Raw genomic sequence first — 16,017 nt, 5'->3', positions numbered from 1 at the left:
TGAAGCGGGCGGGTAGGGACGCGGGGGTGCGCTGGACTGCAGGGAAGGCTTGGAGTGCACACCGCAGGGGCGGAGGGTTGAGACAGGGAGGGGCGAGGCGCTGGGCAGGGCCGAAGGGGAGGAGCGCAAGGAAAAGCATCCTGGGAAGGAACAGCATCTGCGGGCAGGTGCAGCGGCTAGTGGACGCCCGCATCTCTCCGCAGCTTCCTGCCGGTGTGAGGCCGCAGAGGCGCGCCTTCTCTCTCAAGGGACGAGGGCTTGTCCCAGAGGGGATGTGGCCCATTTTGCCTCGGACCTTGGTGGCTTCGGAGCCTCACCTCTCCTTGGGCCTCTGGCCGGACAGGTTGCGCGCTCTGAGGCCGCGCGAGGCTGACGTGTGGTCGCAGTTCGGGAGCTGCGGGGAGTCCGGGAGTACGTGGACGCGGTGGGGGCAGGTCCCGCCAGCGCCCCTGGGATCGGCACAGCCAAGACGCTGCAAGCGTGGTGCTTTGTAAGGTTTTGCCTGACATGCAAAAGGTAAGAATGTTCTCGTTTGTTGGCCCGCTTATTTCCAACTCTCAGAAGTGTATTGGAACCCGACTTTCTCCTGAAGAAACGCTTCTGGCATTTGCGACGCGCTCCTTTCCTTCTCACACCCGGCCCTTGCCTCAGCAGGCGTCCCAAGAGCGGGTCTCGGCCTTGGGGAGCCCGGGGCCCCGACAGGGCTGATGCTCGCGGCCGCCACCCCATCCTCGGGCCAGCACGCGGGCAGTGCGGGTGAGTCAGCTGAAGGTTGGTGACCACCCCGCGTAGACAGGTAGGAAAAGGTGAGGGAGTTTTCTGGAAGATCCCTGGTCTCTTGGCTTCTCTAGAGGGAGAAGGAGGCTGCTTTTTTGCTCTCTGGATGCTTGGAACCTCGACTGCTTTTTCCTTCGGTGACTGATTTTCTTTTTTTTTTTCTTTTTTTTTTAACATTTATTTATTTTTGAGAGAGGGAGAGACAGAGCATGAACGGGGGAGGGTCAGAGAGAGAGGGAGACACAGAATCTGAAACAGGCTCGAGGCTCCGAGCTGCCAGCACAGAGCCCGACGCGGGGCTCGAACTCACGGACCACGAGATCATGACCTGAGCCGAAGTTGGACGCTTAACCGACTGAGCCACCCAGGCGCCCCAGGTGACTGATTTTCTAAGACGGGATGGCGTGTCCTCCTGTGGGCTTCTGTTGAGGCGCCTTGACATCAGAATCCGGAACTCTGGAAAGTTCCAGAGACAGAGGGTGGCCCTGGAGACTCAGGAGATTGAGGCCGAAAAAGATGTATGGTGTTGCGGTGGGGAGAAGAGCTCCTAACTTCTGGGGGAACAAAGAACTGAGCGTCCCCTGACTGGTCCTGGCCCCAGGACCTCGGTGCCTGCCTTTTCAGACAGAAACGCCCCGGGGCGCCCCGATTTCAGCACAGGGGACCACTGTCGTGTCCACACTTATCATCCTTTGCAGTTTAATGGCTTTTCTGTCATTAAGCCCCAGAGTGTGAGAGTCTCTGACAGAAGCGGTGGCCACCTGCACATCAGCTATCAACCGCTGGCCGTGAACCTAGGAAGGTTTGCGTGCAAGTTTCCAAGCCGTGTAGACTTGGCTTGTATAAGTCATCCGGGTTGGGGAGGAGGTAGGACTGTAAACCCGCAGGACAGCGTGAGTGCTTAACTCTGATCCAGACCCACATGGCTCTTCCCTTGGGCCGTACAGACCCCATGCCGAGTGCTTCCAGGTCCCACAACCAGACGCCGCGCGGTTGGACGGACTGCTGTTGTTAGACGAGGTTATTTAGGCCCTAAGAAGCCTGGAGGCCAGCCTGGAGGAGGCCGTGGCTAGCCGTGGGGAGGGTCAGAGGCCTGTCCAGCCTCACTCCAGAGAAGCCCCATCACCCCCGATGGCCCCGGGTGGCGGAGCCAGGACAGAAAGCCCCTGGTCAAATAAGGAAGGGAGCCCCCAAACCCTACTTCTAAGAATCCCCGCCCCAAGTAGTGTGTTCTCCACCCCCTTGTTAACAACTGTCAGTAACAGAAACCCCGACCCCTTGGGCTCACACGCTCTCACATCTCAAGACTGTACTCACCTCAATAAACGTTCCTGCTCGTACCCCTCATCTACTGTGGTGTCTCCCCTTGAATGCGACATCTTTTCCATGGCTGGGTCAGGGCTCAGGGCCTGGGGTCTCCCAGGCTCACCTGACAACACTACCCTCTGGCTCCTGTAGCGCATTGATGGGGCCCAGGTGCTGGTGATCGCTGAGAGTGCTTGCAGATTGGGTAATAACAGAATCAACAACAAATAACCTCAGTGAATGAGCTCGGCCACCTCCCTGCTTCCCAAAGGGGTCCCAAAGGGGTCAAGAATGAGCGGCGGCAGCAAGTAGAGTTTCACGGAGATACTTGGAGCAGCGGTAGAGGTTAGAAGTACGGTGGAACAAAACTGGAGGTGCTGGGGATTGAACCCAGGACCTCGTGCATGCTAAGCACGCGCTCTACCACTGAGCTACACCCCCTCACTCTTACTTAGGCCTTGAAGCCCTTTCATGACCCTACTGTAACTGCAGTTGCCTGAGTCTCCGGGTTAATCATCCAAGCCTTTATGTTTAGTTCCGTCCTTTCTATACTCCATACACCACATCCCCTCTGAGGCTCGGCTGCCCCGGACAAAAGGCGTTTCAGTTCCTTGTTCACGGTCAGCTCATGAGCAGCCCTTCCCAGAGTCCACTCCCCCTGGGATCCCACTGCCCACAGGCTCTTCCAGTCCACCACCTGGGTGCATCCTGGGACACGACGTTCTCTTGCGGGGTTTCCCAGTATTACTTTCGGTGTCCTTTGACTCTTGGATACATCAATGCTTTATATAGTAAAAAAATAAAATAAAATAAAAATAAAAAAAAATTAAACTCCCTCAAGTGTGTGTCCAAAGACTCTAAAGCTGAATACAAACAGAAACAAATTGAACATAGAATAACCACATAGAGGAAGAACAGATCCAAGCAAATGTTTTACACAGTATTTTGTTTTAATTGTAAAGACAGAAAAAGCGAATCTTAACCTTTATGTAGCAGGGTTATCATTATTATTTTTTGTAGTGTGTAAGAGTATAGCAATTGTGATATTTTGTGTGAATTTTATTTATTTTTATGTGTGTGTGTGAATTTGTGTGATTGGAAAAGTGAATACATATTTGGTGTTGGAAATCAAGGCTCTCTCGTTAGAGAAGGAAGAAAGGAAGGCATAGTCCTGTTGACTCTGGACAGGAATTAGAGCCATCAGTATGAAACTGTATATAAATCTGTCACTTCCCCCCAGATCTGTCTGCTAACAGGGCCTAGAAGACATGATACTTCTGTAACAAAAAGCAATGCTAGGCCGCTATCTTGCTTTTTAAATACCATTCCCCACTCAAAGGAACCAGATACTTTTAGAAATCACTGACTCTAGGACTGGATCAGGGAAAGTACAAGATGAACCTGAGATATCTTTCTGTGCTATAATGTAGGTGCTTAAAAGTGAAGGGGGCAGTTCAAAAGGATCCAGAGGCCAACTTGAAGGGCCTCTCACTGGTCAAATCAGAGACACTTCCAGCATGAATAATGACAAATGATTATAATTCTTGGATACTTAAATCAATATGGAAGAAGGGAAAGTTTTCCTTACAGTGGGGTGTGAACTAATAATAGAAATAATAACAAGGTTAGAAAATCACCACTTTGCCACCATCAGAACAATAATAGAGTCAGGCAAAATTCATAAGTCAGTTAAAAGCATAGGTAAAATTTTTATGATGATCAGAATATTTATATAGTCTCAGAGTATTTCCTTACAGGTTTATTAATTATAAGGGGGGGAATGATCATTTTAAGGGGAAGAAACCTGGTAAACACAACCTTAACAAAGTGATCAAAGCAAACATGACTAATAAGCCTGGTGTGATGCAAGGAGACATCATTCCTGTGACATTCCCCCAAATATTCACAACCCAAATCTAGTCTAATCACATTAACTGGGGAACATGTTGATCTCATGAAAAACAAGAAGCGTGAGAAACCATTCCAGATTTAAAAAAGACTAAAGGGTAAATTCATACATGATGCTGTAATGGGCCCAAGTTTGGGACAGAAATTTCTATAAAGGAATTTATTAGCAAAATTAAAGCTAATAAGACTGCATATTAGACAATACTATTTAACCAGTGTTAAATTTCCTGACTTCAAAATTTGTGCTGTGGTAGGGAAATGTCCTTGCTCTTAAGAAATACATGCTGAAGTGCATAATAAAAAGATTATGACGGAGGTTTACAATAAAAGGATTGTGGATAAAAAGACACAGTATCCAAAAATGGTTTTGAAATAGTTTAGAAAAGAATAATGTCTTTCTCCCTTTGTCTCTCAATAGGATAGATAGATGATAGATAGATAATAGATAGATAGATAGATTATAGGTAGGTAGAAAGATAGATAGATAGGTAGATAGATAGATAGATAGGGACTTATTGGTTGTTGAGGGAGAGGCAACACAGTGCTCTGAAATGATCCCAACATTTGGACAGTACGTGCTTCTCAGGTGGTTCCCATCGTATTGAAAAGACTGCTAAGCAGAGACAAAGTTGTGAATTTGCCAACTTAGAATGTTAGAATCTAGCAGGTGTTTTGCTCTGTTTCGCTTTCACACTCCTTGCTTGTGAGTTACTCATCTAAGGACATCTGAAAGGGATGAATTTCTTTCTCCAGAGCTGGGAAGCGAGCCGGGCCTGCCTGGCTGGGAAGAGAGAGTGAGGCTGTGAGACCCAACACTCCTCCCTCTATTATTCAGCGGCAGTGATGGGAGCGGGTAGTTTGGGATTGAAACCATAACAGCCCTTTGGTGGGGCCATCAGTGGACTAGAAACTTTGAGCAGTGCCTGGAAAACGCAGAGTAGAAGTTTGGACAAGAAGCAGAAGAAGAAATGGCTGCTCTTTCGCAGCAGCGAGGATGCCTTAGACACCTGCCAACTATGTCTTCTTGTTTTGGCTAATGATTTCCATTTTGACGCAAACAAAAAGGTTTTTTTCTGCCACCTCTTCATAGTAGCACGGTGGGCGTTAACTGACATTTCTGGGTATACTTTTATGTAGAGATTTTACTTTATTATTTTTTATTTTATTTATTTTGAGAGAAAAAGAGCAAGTGGGGGAGAGGCAGAGAGGGAGAGGGAGAAAACCCCAAGCAGGCTCCGCGCTGTCTGATGCGGGGCCTGAACCCATGAACCGTGAGATCATGACCTGAGCCCAAGTCAAAAGTCGAGAGCATTTAACCAACTAGGCCACCCAGCTGTCCGTAAGCAGGGATTTTAAAAGAAGGGACTGATTGGAGGGAAGGAAATCGGACGGTTTGAGCCAGCAGTCGGGCCCATGCAGGCTACTGAGTCATTTAAAGCAGATTTTTTTTTTTTTTTTTTTAATGTTTGGCAGGACTCTGGCCTCTTTGTGCTGTCCTGTGGCGGCAGGGGCCACCCACTTAGCAGCTGCCTCAAACTTCGGGTGATGGAGACAGAAGAGGAGGAGTCGGAGAGAAGACTTGTGGTTCCTCCTAAAAACTTCACACAAACAAAGGAACTACTTTGCCTCAGGCCTCTGGTTTTCTCCTTTTTCCGTTTGCCCTTCTCTCAGCAGTGGTGGGAATAGGGGCGAACTGACAACTTTGTTACTATGGGGGCAGGCTTCTTGTGTCGAGCGGAGGGGTCGTAGGCGGAACACCGGATCCCAGCGAGCCCAGGTGTCGTTCCCGCGGAGGGAGGCAAAGTCTTTGCCGGTGTGAGGACAGAAGGGTCTTGAAACGCGGAACCTGCCCTGGATTGTGCGGTAGGCCCAGCCGATCACAGGGGTCCTTACAGGAGGGAGGCGGAGGGGGGAGGCCAGCGGGACCTGGGGGCAGGGGTGGGGAGATGCGGCCGCAGGGTGAGCAGCGGAGCCGGGCCGCACACCTGTGCGTTCAGCCTGTGCGTGCGCAGTGACGCGTTACACCTGCCGGAGGGAACCGACCGCGCGCCTCTTCTGCCCGCAGCCTCTGGTGGCTTTGAGGCTCGTGGGGTCTAAACAGTAAAAACTAACGTCTTGGGTCCCGTGTTGGTTTTCTGGTGAGCGTTCTGCCAGGGAGTAAAGAAGCAGAAGGTAGGACAGTGCAACCTGCACCTCCTAAAGACGGGGTGGGGGGCGGCTGGAGGTGCCGGGGGTCGAACCCGGGGCCTCGTGCATGCGAAGCACGCGCTCTCCCACTGAGCTACACCCCCCGGCCGCCGCAGGTCCCCCGCACCTGTCTCCATGGGGTGGAGGAGCCGCAGGTGTGGGGGGGCGGGGGGGGGGGGGCTGGGGGCGGAGGGACTAGCCTTTTAGCAAACAGAGCTCGAAAGGGGGCACAGAATATTGGAAGCGCTTGTCAGAAAACTGGCCGGCTCTTCCCTGGCTTGAACACGTCTTGCTGTTTGCTGTCCGCTCCACGGGGAAGGGAAGGGCAGGGCAAGATTTTCTTGGGAAAACCCGGGTGGGAATCCATACCACAGGCCTTTCGGAGTTTCAGAGTCGGATTTATCACAGCCTGAAGGCAACTGAGCAGGCCGGAGGGGGCGTCCAGGGTAATAACGCTTCGGTGGCCGCACAGGGATAGGGACCTACTGGGTTTACAGAGCGAGACCCAGATGGAGACGCGCGAAGGGACCCGTCCTTCAGCCCAGAGATTTGTGGTCCTTGATCTTCCGGAGAATGGGGGGTGGGGCGTGGAGAGGAAGGGGTGGGTGTGGTTCGGGGCACGTGGAAGTTAAGGGATCCGTCTCTAAGGTCGGCCTGGGGGTGCCGCACGGCGAACCCCGCCCAGTGCCCAGACCTGACTGTGGGGGTGGGTGGGCGTGAGCAGAACAAGTATAATAGCAGAACGAGAGCGGAGTGTCCTGGGAGATGTGGACTCAGGAACTCGTTTACTGATGGTTCTGGGGGCGGGATTCTGAGGGGGAGACTTCTTCCCAGACTGACCCTGAACCCTACAATTCACACTGGTTAGCCCTGCGGCCTTGAAACTTCCATGGGAGACCCAGAAAGACTCATTTCCTGACACCAGGCTCCTAGTTGGTATTCTCTCTTCTTCGTTTTACATCTTTTTAAGTAAGTGTGTCACTGAGCCTCTTGAAATTGAAAGGACATTATTGGTTTGGCAGAATTTCTCTCTTGGCTGGTTCATGGGGCTGCTAGAATAGATAAGAAGGAAACACAAGTGGCAGGTTTCACTGGACTCGAGTGCTTGAGAAGTGCCCCCCACCGAACTCTGCAAGCTCTGGTACGTGGTTGTATGTGCATGTGTGTGTGTGTGTGTGTGTGTGTGTGTGTGTAAGTGTAAGAGGATGGCTGGAATATTATCTAGGCTGTTCGATGCTGTGGAAACACAATTGTGAAAACTCCCAGGATCATCCAGTAATTACCCCTTAAATCGCTCCTGGAGAAACCTACATATCAGCAGGAGTGCTACAAGTGATTCACAAAGAGGTTGGGGTTCTTTTTTTCTGTTTGCCCCAAGGTACACTGAACAGCATAATTGTTAATCAATGTTCTTTGACAACATTCAGACTCTCCATCCACCGCATGATTGAAAATATCTATTCCAGGGGAGATAGTAGGATGAGTTTCAAACATGATTCTTCTAGTGAAATAACCATTTATCTCATAAAGTAGAACTCAGACCCTGAAGACACATGAAGCCTTATTGCCAGTGCATCTAGGACAGGTGGAAACATTGTAACTGGTTGGGTGCCATTTTTAAAAAGGTGGCAGACCAGCAGGAGTCGGTTTTTTATGTGGGGAGCTTTTGTGCTCCAGAATTCCAATCCACACTTAGGATCCGTGTGTGTTTACAATGTCTCACCTTGTTAACATGGACAGGGAAGATTAGTTATACTGCTCTAATAAGTCTCCTATCTTGACTGAATGTGAAGAAACTTTCTACACTAGGTAGTAAATGATTAACTCATCCTTTTTCTCCAATTAAATGTGCCTCTGAAAAAAATAAAGCACTGCCTTTTCAGTTAGAGTGTCTACATGGCCTAAGGGATCATGTCTGCTCCCACATTCCTGTGCAGCCCATGGTCCTACCCAACTGCTGCCTCCAGCACATTCACAGATGGTCCCACACATGACCACATCGCCTTTCCTCTAAGAGTTTCTTAATCTGTAATTTCTCCCTGAGAAAGCTAAACAAAAGATAAGTTTGTTGAGATAGAACACCCAAATAAAACATGGTTGAAGTTCCAGAATTCATCTACAGTGTACTTTAAAATGAGTCAGTCTTATTCTGAGTCAAAGTTAGACACAACTTGCTCTCAAAGAAGTACCTCAGACAGCTCAGGCAGCACATGTTATTTGTTTTTATTGTTTTATTTTTATAATGTTTTGTTTTGTTATTTTTATTTTATAATTTAGAATTTTTCCATCCAATATTTTCTTTTTTTTTTTAATTTTTTTTTCAACGGTTTTTATTTATTGTTGGGACAGAGAGAGACAGAGCATGAATGGGGGAGGGGCAGAGAGAGAGGGAGACACAGAATCGGAAACAGGCTCCGAGCCATCAGCCCAGAGCCTGACGCGGGGCTCGAACTCACGGACCGCGAGATCGTGACCTGGCTGAAGTTGGACGCTTAACCGACTGCGCCACCCAGGCGCCCCACCATCCAATATTTTCTAAAGCGTTCTCATACTAAGCTTTTGACCTTTTTACTATATTCTCTTCTCCTTTAAATCACAGAGGTGGGTTTCCATGGAGAAGTCTATGGTTGGAAGGAAGGAAGCATTATTTTCCCTTTTCCTTTTTTTTCCCCTTCCCCCCCCCCCCACATTTGGGCTGAGCCCTAATATAATACAGAAAGGCAGTCGTGATAATTCAAGATATTCTTTCTCATGTTTTGTCTTGTTTCTTTTTGTGACTTCATGAATTCCCATAGTTTCCTGACATGGTGGGTACAAGTGGCAGAAAGACACTGTAAAATTGTACCTTGAAAACAAGAGGAGGGAAAACATGACAGCAGAATAGAAAGAGAACTATTGTTCGCTTTAAGAAAGTCTGGCTCCTGAGCACTACTTCTGAATCTTTTATGGAGATGTAAATCCCAAAGCCAAGACATCTTAACTTGAGAAAGAATTGTCCTTGGAACTTATTTATCCTTTGAAAATTCCCTAATCACAAAAAATAAAGGAATGAAAAAGAAAAAGAAAAAATTTCCTCATCACTTCACAGGGAAACTTTTGACATTATGTTTGTTCAGGGAGCCAGGATTCCCAATACCTGAGCAGTCCGTCAGCCCGCACTTCCATTGTGGTAGCTAAGGGTTAGGGATCTTCAAAATGTATCACAGGGCTTAGTACACGAAAGGGGACTTTGGTATTAGCCAAATTGTTAATTTTGGTATTAATACCAAAGCTCTTAAAGATTTGATGAGGACGAGGCAGCTCTGAGTATGGAAATGATTACAAGATACTATGCTATTTTAAATGTTGCTGAGCACAAAGACAGACACAAAGTTCCCAGTACATGTCGGAAATTAGCACAGTGTTGATTGCAACACTTGCGAATGTTTATTAAAAGGAAAAAGAAACTTCACCTCGAATTCAATTATGTATGTTGATTCAGAAAATATTAATATTATATTACCATGGGAGAGAACAAGGTCCATTATCAGGCCGCACAAATGGTTCGACAATAGAAGTACATTTTTGCAATTGTATCTCCTGCATTGGAATAGGAAATTGGGAAAAGATTAGAATACAGGCATGCACTTAAAATGTATACCCTCCTGAGCCACGTCCCAGCACCCAACCCGGCGCTTCCCAAAGCTTCCCAAATCACCCAACCCGGCGATTCCCAAAGGAATCGGTTGGGGATCCAGGTCGTGGTTGAGCGGGTCTGCGCGGGGGGCGGACGTTCCGCGTTTCTCATCAGCTCGCAGGGGCCACCACGGTTGGTGCGAGGACCGCACTGATGGGGGCGCACCTGCCTCGGGCCGGGTCGCTAGGGGTGCAGACGGAACTCGGCTGGCACCCGTGTTGGGGCGCGGGGACCCTGCGCGGACGCCTGCGGGCGGCGCTGCACCCACGCCGAGGGCTGTGGGCGCGGCCACCGCGGCCGGAAGCCGGGGAGCTAGGAAGACGGTGTGAGAGCCCGCGCCCTTCCCCCAGTCGGCCTCTCCGTCCTCGCCTCTCCTTTCCCGCGCGGTTAATACAGCTGCAAAATGGAGGCGGGGCCCCCGCGCCCACCGTATCGGTGAGGAGGGACCCGGAGCAAAAGTGGAGGTGCCGGGGATTGAACCCGGGGCCTCGTGCATGCTAAGCACGCGCTCTACCACTGAGCTACACCCCCGCGGGAATAACGTTCTCCCGGGAGGCTATTCAAGGGCAGCGCAGGCGCCGGCGACGGGTTCCCGGAGGCTGCCTGGGCCGGGTCCGCGGCGCCTGATGCGGCGGCCCCGCAACCTCGCAGCCGGGACAGAGGCTCGCTCCGCGGGGAGACGAGCGAAGCGCGCTGCGGGCCAGAGCCCGTGGGAGCCCCGGATCCGCCCCGCGAGGCCGTGGCTAACGCGTTCTCTCGGGCCTCCGCGCTCTCGTTTTCCCGCTCTCCCGGCTGCTAGAAGTCGTGCGCAGGGAGGCGACCGAAGAGGACAGGTGCAAAAGGCGGGGGGCGCGCAGACGCCGCCCCGGGGTCGGTCCTCCCGGGAGACCGCGCGGGCGGTGCACCTGTCGCCCTCCCCCGCCTCACCACCACCCCCCGCCCGGGCGGCAGGCGCCGCGCCCCTCCCTCCAGCCCCAGGAGCGCACCTGCGAGGCTGACGGTGCGGACGTGGCTCTTTGGGTAGAGACAGTGTGGTTCCCCAGCCTCTCCAATTAGAGGCTAGAAGGACGCTGGCAACAGTGAAAAAGCCACCGAAGTCTCGGCTCAAGACGTTAGAAGACGAACAGCGTGATAAACCAGAAGACTCGGAATAAACTAAAAGAAGGGAGCGCTGATAAAGACGAATGCAGAAAATAACGAGTTTTAAAAAGTGAAACTAATAAAGAACCTAGATATTTGAAAAGGCAACAGAAGAGTCAAACTTCCAGCTAACCTAATTAAGAAAAGAGAAAATCAGGACCGCAGCCAAGTCCCCATCAAAACAAGAGGGCTTTTAAAGTCGTGAGAAGCATCGTAGCACAGTTCAGCAAATGATTTAAAAACTTAGATGAAGTGGATTTTGTAAATATCATATCCAAGTTAATCCTTGTACAGACGGGAGGCCAGCAGGCTATTGCTCTAGAAAAACAGAGAAAGTAGTTGAACAGGCACGCCCCCCAAAAGGGCACCAGGCAAAAATACTTTCACAAGCAAATTCTACCAAACTTAAATATCAGAAAGTCATGATGCTACTTAGATTATTCAAAGCATAGAAAAAGAAGAAAAACTTCCTATTCAGTGCATAAAGTGAGTTAATATTAACCACTTTTTTCAGTTTGCACCAAAAATTAAAACTATAAGCCTATTTCACATAATACAGGATGTCCAACTGGGGGCTATTCCAGAAATGCACAGAGCACTCATTATTAAGAAAGATATCGGCAAAGATTCCCTTCTCCACACAAGTCTATGCAGGGCCCCCTGCTCTCCTTTTCAACTAGGCTTTGGCTTTGGGTCTTTGATTTTCATCTCTGTGTTGTCCAGTTTCTGTAAGAGTCCTTAGTTGGGTTAGCTAGGTGTCCCCCATCCTCCGTATCTGATCACCTTCCATGTCTAATTGGGCCCCTTATCCTCCGCCATCCCCCAGGTGACATAGGGTCACTGTGGCCCACTTCTAGCAAGAATCCTGTTAGGGCCATTCAGCCACAATCCCTCCTTACCTCTGATGTTTCCTCTCGGGAACTTCCTAACCACTGATGAACCCCCACCCCACTCTTGGCTATAATTCCCACTTGCCAAACACTGTATTTGGAATTGATAGTTCTATACTGAGGCCTCTTTCCCCCTATTACAATATTCCTGAATAAAGTCTGTTTTTCCTGCTATTATAGCTACTAATCAGCTCTGGCTTATCTTTAACAACATTAATACAGACCATCATGTTGATAGAGAAAAGGAGGGAAAAAGCATACATGATTATCTCTATAGGTTCAGAAAAAGCATTTGACAAAAGACAACGTATGTTTAATATTTTACTGGAGGACTTAGTGTCCTCCAAAAGTTCGTGTCCATTTGGAACCTGAAAATGTGACCTTATTTAGAAATAGCGTCTTTGTAGATGCATTTAGTTAGGAGGAGATCATATTGAAATATGATGAGCCCTAAATCCGCTGACTCATGTCCTTCTAGGAAGAGGAAAACATGTCAGAGACAGAGACACACAGAGAAAAGGAGGCCGTGCCACGATGCAGGCAGAGATTGGAAGTGGAGGGGTACCGGGAGCTGCCGGAAAGGAAGATGAGGCAAAGAAGGAGACTCAGAGGGGGCATAACCCAGCTGACACCTGATTTTGTACTTCCAGCCCAGGTAACTGTGAGAGAATAAATTCCTGTTGTTTTAAGCTACCAAGTTTGTGGTAATTTGTTACAGCAGCCCTAATAAACTAATACAAGTAGGGTGCCTGGGTGGCTCAGTTGGTTAAGTGTCTGACTTTGGCTCAGGTCATGATCTCACAGCACGTGGGTTCAAGTCCCGTGTCAGGCTCTGTGCTGACAGCTCAGAGCCTGGAGCCTGCTTTGGATTCTGTGTCTCTGTCTCCCTATCAGCCCCTCCCCAACTCATGCTCTGGCTCGCTCTCTCTCTCTCTCTCAAAAATAAATAAACTTTAAGAAAAAAACTAATACAGGGGCGCCTGGGTGGCGCAGTCGGTTAAGCGTCCGACTTCAGCCAGGTCACGATCTCGCGGTCCGTGAGTTCGAGCCCCGCGTCAGGCTCTGGGCTGATGGCTCGGAGCCTGGAGCCTGTTTCCGATTCTGTGTCTCCCTCTCTCTCTGCCCCTCCCCCGTTCATGCTCTGTCTCTCTCTGTCCCAAAAATAAATAAAAAAACGTTGAAAAAAAAAATTTAAAAAAAAAGAAAAAAACTAATACAAATATACTAAAAGCACTCAGTAAAATAAGAATTGACAGACACTTCTCAGCATAATATTTCTTGTCCTACTTTTTGGTGTCACAATCCTCCTGTATTCTAAAGAGCCCCTCCCATTCTACTTTACTTTGATTCTCTTGGCTGTAGGGGACTCTGGAGTTATGAGAAATGAAGTCGTGATATGGAACAAGTAAGACTTTGATAATACGGAGGACAGAAATCCGGGGCCTGTTTCTCTGGGCGTTTACTGAAAATCAGGAATGAGAGTAGAGGGTTAAATAGTTTGATTGAGAAAGAGCAAATCGTTGATTCTATATAGTTTACTTGGTTCTGTGCAGCTGTTTTAACCAAAAAGTCAAAAAAAAATCATAGATGACAAGAGTTCTGTTGCCTTTCAATTTTCCTGTAAACCACTACGAGCAGATTCTGATTTAAATCCCAGCTGGTCCTCTAGGCTTGTGGCCTGAGGCATGGTTCAAAGGAGGCGAGGAACCGCCTTGCTGCACGAGGTTCAGTTGGTGGGGCAGAAGACTCTTGGTCTCGGGGTGGTGAGCTTGAGTCCCACGATAGGGGAAAGCTAATTGTTGGTCTCCCGCTGGTGCATTTGCTGGTCTCCTCAGTTGTCCTCTGGGCTGCAGCCCCTGGGCTCCATGGCAAGGACAGTGTACTTGGTGGCTGTCCCAGGGGAAAGCTTAGAACTACACACAGTTCAGAGGAGAGGGGGAAGGACGCACTGAGAGAAAAACCTTCCTCTGATTCACCAGTGTCTGTAAGCTACGAAAACGCAGATTGTATGAGCAAGAGTATACAAAAGTGGAAGTTCTGACATAGAATCCTATTAGGACCCATGCCAAGGGGGCTGTCGACGGTGCTGACGGCCAAAGCTTTTCAGAGGCGAAAGGTCTAGTGAGGTCAGGCATGAGTGTATTTACAAGCTGGTGAAGGAGACTGAGGTGACCAGAATTATCTAATAGGAGTCTACTAAGGAGCCTCATTGATCTCTTTGTCAGACAGAGAAAGGGGGATATGTCCTGACTGCCGTGTGCTGATAGCCCCCCTGCACAACTGTGATTCATATCCTTAAAGATTCAAGGTGTACTTTGTGCTGGATGTGCTGTAACTTTTTCAAACTGGGTAAAAGAAGCTACCTACCCCTTTGCCCAACATCCACTCAGATGGCTGGACTAATGTTCTAACCTGCTAAAGGTTTAAGAGTTCACATCTATCCTGACAGTACATGTGACTTCAGACTGTGATTTTGAAATGCTATGATATGGAAACATATGTTCTTTTTAAGTTGATGTATGGTTTGCACACACTGTTATGTTAGTTTCAGGTGCACAACAAATAATTCGACAACTCTGTACATTATGCTATGCTCACCACTATAGAAACACAGAGATTTTTAACTGTCTTGGGAAACTTAATTAAAAATTGGAAAATGTTAATGATTTATTAGAGGAAAATGCACATCTGAAAAAAAGCTCAATTATGAGTGTTGAAGCATATTGGGGAGTTAGACTTTTGAAGCTAGAGGAAATGCCCTAGAAAACTACTATCCAGGGGCCCCTGGGTGGCTCAGTCGGGTAAGCTTCCAACTTCGGCTCAGGTCATGATCTCACGGTTTGTGAGTTCAAGTCCCGCGTCGGGCTCTGTGCTGACAGCTCAGAGCCTGGAGCCTGTTTCAGATTCTGTGTCTCCCTCTCTCTCTGACCCTCCCCCGTTCATGCTCTGTCTCTCTCTGTCTCAAAAATAAATAAACGTTTAAAAAAAAAAAGAAAACTACTATCCACATGGTAAAAACGGTTTCTTGATGTGATTTTGAGAATCCAGAAGGACATAATCAAAAACCACAATCTACCATTAAAGAAAGCTATTGCCGTCTGAGAACTCTCATGCACAGCAAAGGACTCTGATGTTCCCAAGATGGCCATTTGGTGGTGCCCACGCCATTCTCCAGAACATGGATGTGCTCAATACCTGAAAGTGCTCACAAGGTCAAGGACAGATTCCTCCAAGCTCTTCACTTTATTTTTAGAAAAGTACACCCAAGAAGCTCCTTGGGTGGCCGAATCTTTTCTATGTCTATTTATCATAAGCTCCTTCCCCAAACAACAACAATGCTAAAGCTCTGATGAATCTTAAGATTCTCCCATTAAAACGCACATTTCATTGTCCTCATTCTCCAACCTAAGAAAGCAGTACAAATGAAATTCATGTTTTTTTAAAATCAACATTTTCAGAAGAGCTTTCTTTACCCTAAAATTCTACCTATTAAAAGATAAACTGAGGCATATGAAAATTTTTTAGTTTATTTGAGCAAAAATCAACTCGGATCTGCTAGGGGCAAGCTTGTGGTGGTTAGAGATGCCCCTCTGACAGCAGGTATAAACACAGAGCAGAAGACAAGAAAGGAAGTCATTCGACTGGCTAGAGCTTAAAGCCTCGTTGGCTGTTTGTGATTTGTTGTCCTTATTGTTTCTATTTCTGAACCTTCGAGAATATACAGGCTTAGTTTTAATCTGCTTAAGCAGGCATTAGAGCCCCCTCGTCTACTGGCCTCTCTGTTTAATTGATTTAACAGTCCTAAGGTAATACAACAAAATCCTCACAAACCTATACTGTGTAACATCGCTGGAGAACTCTATAAAGTTTAGATTATTTCTTCCCTGACAAATTCTATCCTATTACCAATGGAGTTCAGGACATGCTACTCCAACATATGGCACTTCGGCATATTACATATTTTAAGCTGAAGGGATCTGAGAAAACAGCAAAAGTTCACTCTGGCCTCCTTCTATTGCCCTTCTTCCCTGAAACAGGTCATAAAAGGTGACCTGTGAGAGATGCCCGCCCTGTGACTGAAAGAAGCATCCTTATTTCCAAAGACAAAGGGACGCCCCTGAAAAACAACCTTGC

General features: G+C 48.2%; 3 non-coding genes across 3 annotated transcripts; all 3 read right to left on the bottom strand.

The window, feature by feature from the left end:
- Nucleotides 1-2,451: 2,451 nt before the first annotated feature.
- Nucleotides 2,452-2,523, bottom strand: TRNAA-AGC. The gene has a single exon. It is a non-coding gene; the product is annotated as a tRNA-Ala (tRNA).
- Nucleotides 2,524-6,209: 3,686 nt separating this feature from the next.
- TRNAA-CGC lies at nucleotides 6,210-6,281 on the bottom strand. Its single transcript has one exon. It is a non-coding gene; the product is annotated as a tRNA-Ala (tRNA).
- Nucleotides 6,282-10,312: 4,031 nt separating this feature from the next.
- TRNAA-AGC lies at nucleotides 10,313-10,384 on the bottom strand. The gene has a single exon. It is a non-coding gene; the product is annotated as a tRNA-Ala (tRNA).
- Between the last annotated feature and the right edge of the window lie 5,633 nt (nucleotides 10,385-16,017).

Source organism: Panthera tigris, chromosome B2 (genome assembly GCF_018350195.1).
Source record: "Panthera tigris isolate Pti1 chromosome B2, P.tigris_Pti1_mat1.1, whole genome shotgun sequence".
Classification (NCBI taxonomy): domain Eukaryota; kingdom Metazoa; phylum Chordata; class Mammalia; order Carnivora; family Felidae; genus Panthera; species Panthera tigris.
This window is presented reverse-complemented; position numbering and strand designations above follow the sequence as displayed.